The sequence below is a fragment of the Numida meleagris genome, chromosome 19, assembly GCF_002078875.1.
Source record: "Numida meleagris isolate 19003 breed g44 Domestic line chromosome 19, NumMel1.0, whole genome shotgun sequence".
Classification (NCBI taxonomy): domain Eukaryota; kingdom Metazoa; phylum Chordata; class Aves; order Galliformes; family Numididae; genus Numida; species Numida meleagris.
Window position 1 is genome coordinate 6998628 of NC_034427.1, and position 6000 is coordinate 7004627.

Sequence of the window (6000 nt, forward strand, 5' to 3'; positions counted from 1 at the left end):
TGCATGCTTGGCTATGAATCTGTAAATCCACATTCTCATGAACTCAGAGTTAAGTGGGAAAATTGAGACCTAATGCATGAAAAAAAAGCACTAATACAGGTTACGCCAGCAACAGATGTCAATAGTCAGACTTCGTAGGTGTTTCTGGGCATTCCTCCTAGAGAAATTGTCCTGTGATTTTCAGTGAATATCCAAGAATGCAACTGTAAAGTCTGCATCATGCGTGCACTTGCAAGCAGTTCCAGTGCATGCAGAGCAGCACCAACCTGTCTGTATAGAAGTGTTTTGCACCTGCAGATACTATAGCCTCAACTTAAAGGAGCCTGACAACAGTGCAGCCTGTAGAATACTTTATGGTTTTAACACACTTATGTACTAGGTGGACTTCAAAAAAAAAAACAAACCATATCACTGTAAATGTATAAAGATTATAGCTGTTCATGTACACTATATTTTACAAGAAGAAAAACAGTTTTTCATTCCTCTGTGGCAGCTTGTGATACAACTAGAATGTTACCTGAAGTAAGTAAACAGAATTATCTTCTAACTCGAATAAGAAAAATGTAGCAGAAAGTTTTCTCTCTCTATTTTCAACTTTTATTATCTAAGTTTGACTGTGATTTAAAAGAAAGAAGGGAGAGGTAAATCAACCAAACACAGAATTGTTCTGAAAAAAGCTAAAACGAGCCCTGTGAAAGGCCTCGGAAAGGTTCGGAATGGAAATGATTTTCAGTTGAAATTACTTTTGCAGAATTGGAATGTGGCAGTCAGTTCCTTCTTTTTTCTTCTTCCTTTTTTACCTTTGTTGGTTTGCTTTTGTATGAATTGCCTATGGTCCAGGCTGATAAATACCTGTTTAAAGCGTTCCCTCCCTTGTAACTGCTCTTGGAGTAACTCAGCACTACACACAAGTTAAAAATTTCTCTTTTCTAACACTTCTGTAAACGTGGTAGATACTTCTTAAAGGCGTTGCATCTTGTTTTAGTCCTTGTTACATTGATTTCAAGTGTTGGGTACATTTCAATGACTGATAGAGGGAGATGTGCAACTCAGTTTGTGACGTGAATAATATTTTGTTCCGAATTAAGAATAGAGATTCTTTTTTTAGTTATAAAAACAATAATGGTTACATCAGACTTAATGGAACTGCAACAGAGTATATCAGCAGAGTGTTTTACTCGGGAGATTTTCTGTATTGATCCATACCTCGCATTTTGGAGGAACAGTCATCTTCTGCAATAATGTAACTGGTCAGTTATCTCATGCTGCACATAGGAAAAAAGGAATGAAAATTCCCGCTGTGATCAGATGACCTTCACAGGAAAGCACTTATAGCTTCTTACCTTCTGAATGTGTAAGCAGAAATGTCTTTAACATCTTTAAAATTTACATTATGTAGCCTCCCTTTCTTTACTCTCCCTTATAAAATCCAGCTACAAAAACTTACTTCCTGAGCTTCATCCTGCTTCACTGAGGTCCACATTCTCATGTATTCTCAATAAAAATATGAAAATATGGTGATCATTTTTCACTGCATGTTGGAACAAAAAGAAATGTCATGCTGACTCTGTACATGCAATATAATAATAGTTCTCTTGTTTCTGAGTTGAATGATTTTACAGACAAGGTGCACGATTGCCACGCATAGTGTTCACCAACTATTTTGGGAACTGCTCTGTGCTCTTAACCTTATGGACTTAAGTAACTATGTTTCTTTTGTGCATACAAAATTTCTTAATGCTTTGCATTATTTTTTTTTCTTTTATACTTCCAGATATAGTTTTAATTTAAGAAGTTTAGAACAGTATTGTTTCATTTTCTTAAATTTCTAGATGACAATTTCACCTCCTGGAGCTTTCATTGTTTCATTTTGTGTCTTGGAAATCGCTCTGAATTGATGTGAAGGTTATAACAGGTATGAAAAAATATTTTTATTGAAATTCTCTCTAGAAATATTGCTTGACTTTTTTTTAAATTCTAAGCCCTTTAATATGTTTATTGAGTCAGCAGAAGTTTATTGTGGGAACTTATATATTAGTTGCCACTGATTTTTCCTGGAAAATGGATAGCATTTCTGTTTTGGTAAGACTGATCCTGACTTGTTTTTTAAAGACACCATCTGCTTTCCAGTGCTCCAAAGAGGACTGTGGTGTCCAGCGGGATTTTTATCATATGTTTGCCTCCTTTTCTGAACATCTGAATATTTTAGAGAGCAGATAAAGGCATAATTCTTCTTCCTAAAAGGTGCATTTCCTTATATATTCATATGATATGGAAATAGTTGAGGTTAAAGTTATAAAATGCTTCTTATAAATCTCATACTTTAAAATTTAATAATGAGCATTTAGTGTATACTCATAAAAAGCAATTTTCAGTATAGAGGCATTGCAAATAAAATAGGCAAACAATGGACACATTTTCTAAAATGGGAGCTTTGGATCTGGTTCTCTAAAAATTGCTCACAGAAATACCCTGAAAAATTCCTGTTAGTATCACCATTCACATCTACATTTTTAAAAGAACAAACAAAATCTAGCTTTATTCAACTGTGAATTCTATTGACCTGATTGAGCAACTTCTGTTCCTGTGCAAATTCATTGCTTGCATGCTAATTACAACAAAAGCCTTTCATCGGGATCTCAACAGGATATGGGTGAGGATTCTACTGAAATTTTACTTCCTTTACATTGAGCTAACGTCCCAATCCTTTTCAATCACCAGCAGTAAAGCAAATGCTTGGGTGATGCACATGCTTTACGATCTTGTTGAATTTGAAATTTGGCAACTACTGGGAGTACTAATCTGAATGAAAACATACAGATGCTTAAAACAAGAATTATCTGAGCCATAGAAACAATAGAAAAATGAAACATAATTACTTTCTCAATCTGAAGTCATTCCATGTTTCAGAATTGAAATGTGAAGGCTGTTGTGCTTGCCACTTTAAATATATATACAGCAAACTTATGTGAAGTCCTCTACTGTAATTACTGATTTAATGCAGTGTTTTACTGTAGACGATCTGAAGCAGTGGCTAAAACATCTGAGAGGATTGTTAGCATGGCTATTTCCTTAACGAGGCTCATAAATTCACTACACTATTCTCACATATTTTTTCTTTGTTTCTTGTATGCTCAAGATGTGACAGATGTCATTTCTAGACTGATTTTGTGTGTGTGAACAATGCACAACACAAGGGACGGCCAAGCAAATGTATTAATGGATGTAGCTATATTGGTGAGTAGCTGTGTCTGGTGTTCAATGGCATCAGGCTGCATTCCCCATGGATGATCACGGGAAATGCCACCTCAGCCCCATCTGTTCACATTTACAAAAATAGGGAGTTTACAAAAATAGGAAGTTGCATACCTGCCTTGTTTTATGACAATTATTTATATCACATAGTGTGTGAAGTCTTGCTTTATGTACAGTATATTTGACATTTCACCCTCTTCATGTCATCTGCGTTGCACATGCCCTTGTGGCTTTCTGTGCTTTATGTATGTAGATGTACACACTTCTGTAGAAAGTGTTAAATACATACGCCCACATACCATGTTAAAAAGAAAAAGACAGTATTTGCTGCATACCTCAAAATCTAATCTCTGAATTAAAACTGTTCTGGAGAAACAAAATACCAAATAACAATTCTTCCTTGTTGCCTAGAATGGAATTAAATCACAATTTCATTCAAACTTGATCATAATACAATGAATTTAAACCCTATTTCATCCACTATGAATAAAACAGATTATTCCTATTAAGGAGTGACATAGCCACATAACGTTAACGTACGTTGTTTGATCCTTATTTTTTACTACGGCTGTTAATCAAGTGATTAAGAAGATAAGTAGGGTATGTATCTGTTTAGTGATGTTCTGTCAACAAGTGCTACTGAACACAGAGGTCCTGGCTGAATACTGTTCATTTTAACTTCTCAGGTCATGCCACTCCTGTCTATCAGACAAATACAATAGGAATTACTCAATTTAACACCATTTCAGTTCTAATTGAATTCCATTTGCTAAATCCTGAATAAATACATTACAACTGCTGCTTCGGTCAAACAGAGAGAAATAGTCATCTTTTAATGACTCCCCTGTGGGTTTAATGCCTATTCTATCTGTTGGAATAATGATTCCTACATCACTGGAATATATTTAAATGATAATAGTTATTTAAACATGCCAACTCTTTATACAGTAGATAAGTATTTTTGATTTGTATTTATGAAATCAAAAGGCTGGCTAGAATAACTAGTTACTCATTTGTCTGTTTTCTAGGATATCTTGGTATCAGAGCAAAGCTACAGGATTATGAAAGGGTTTTATGTTTGCTTTTAATATCAGTTTTAGGTGGAGAAAAACTGTCCCATTGAGGATAGGATTTATGTCAACAAATACTAATATCTACCATGTAAATGCACTCCCTGCTCATCACCCCTGATAGTCTGTGGAGGACAATAGGCCACCTACATGTGATTCATCTGTTTGGACAGCAGAAAAGCTTAGATTAATGACTCCATAAAAGTGATCTCACGAGAATTAAACTCAAGGATATTTTCTCAATTATAGGCATACAAAGTTAGGTGAGATGACTCCCACTTAAGATCATAAATGAGAAATCCATTTGTTGAAATTAGTAAGCTTACCTTGAAAAGAAAGTTAAATATCTTACAAGGTATAAATTTAAGGGAAAAGAGGCAGTGAAAATGCCTTACCTGAACAGAAACAAACAAAACCAGAAATTGGAATCTGGTTTGTTTCACATCATTTGAATACTTCAACTCAAAATGACACCATTTCTTTTTCTTTCTTTTCATATAAACTCGTATCCTTTAATACTGCTGATCTCATTAGTGTATCTGATAGACCAGTGGTCAGGCATTCACCTGAAACATGGGAGACTGCACTTCCCAAAACCTTGCTGTGAACTAAGGAGGAGAAAGACCTACGTGTCCCTTCATTAGGAATGAAAATCTTCATTACTGACATGGTCTGCACACAGCCTTCTCTGCCTTGCAAGTTTTGTGAATGGTCACCTAAGCCCCACTTTTGTTTTCTAGTGCAGACCAAGATATTAGTCAAATCTGACTCACAGTGCTGAAAAATTTCAGTTCTAATTAATTTTTTTTTTTTGAATAAACTTCTCACAACCTCCCACTCTCCCTGCCTCCAAAAATCCATCTTTAGCACAGATCTTGTGGAACAACATAGATGATGAGAAAGAGAGAATCTAATATAAATCATGTACTTTGCAGAACTTCTTTTAAATGTAAAGTGTTAAGCAAAATGATCTTAAATATATGCTCTTGAAAACATATCAACGCTAGATGCTTTCTTCAGGACTGTGTGCCAATTAAATCCATTGTAGTTTATGTTAGAGCGAATAGGTTGGAGATTCATACAGGACATAAAAGACTCTTGCTACAGAAGTGGATTTCATTTCTTTGAATAAATGTGGTCTACTCTGTGGGTAAGACACCATACACAAGAAACACCCATTCTTGCTATGCAGTAGGATTCCTGTGTGAGCCCTGCTCCCTTAACCTCTCCCACCCAGTTAACCAGCTGATGATATTTGTGACTTGATAGCAACGTTTTATGAGGAACCTCTGCCCTTTCTGGAGTAGTAGAGACTGTCTCTCAGCAATGAAGAGTTCAAAGCTTTGTGTTATGTTTTGTCTCAGAAAGTTGCCTCAAACATTAAATGAATAGAATGAATGCTGTAGTTGAGAGTGTTCACTTTTCAACCAGAACAGAGAGAAGAGTTGCTTCTCCCCCTACCTCCAGGCATGCAGCTTTTTCTGCCTTTTCTGCTTTTTCTGCTTTTTCTTATTCGCCACTCCTCTTCTTCTGCACTATTTTCCAAATGTTCAAAAATTCCTTTGATTTCTGTTTTACCCTGAAGAATTTTTAATATTTTACTAATTTTCTGAATGCAGATCCCTAGCAGGATGTAATTCACCCAGAAATCAGCTAAAACGTAATTATGGCAAAA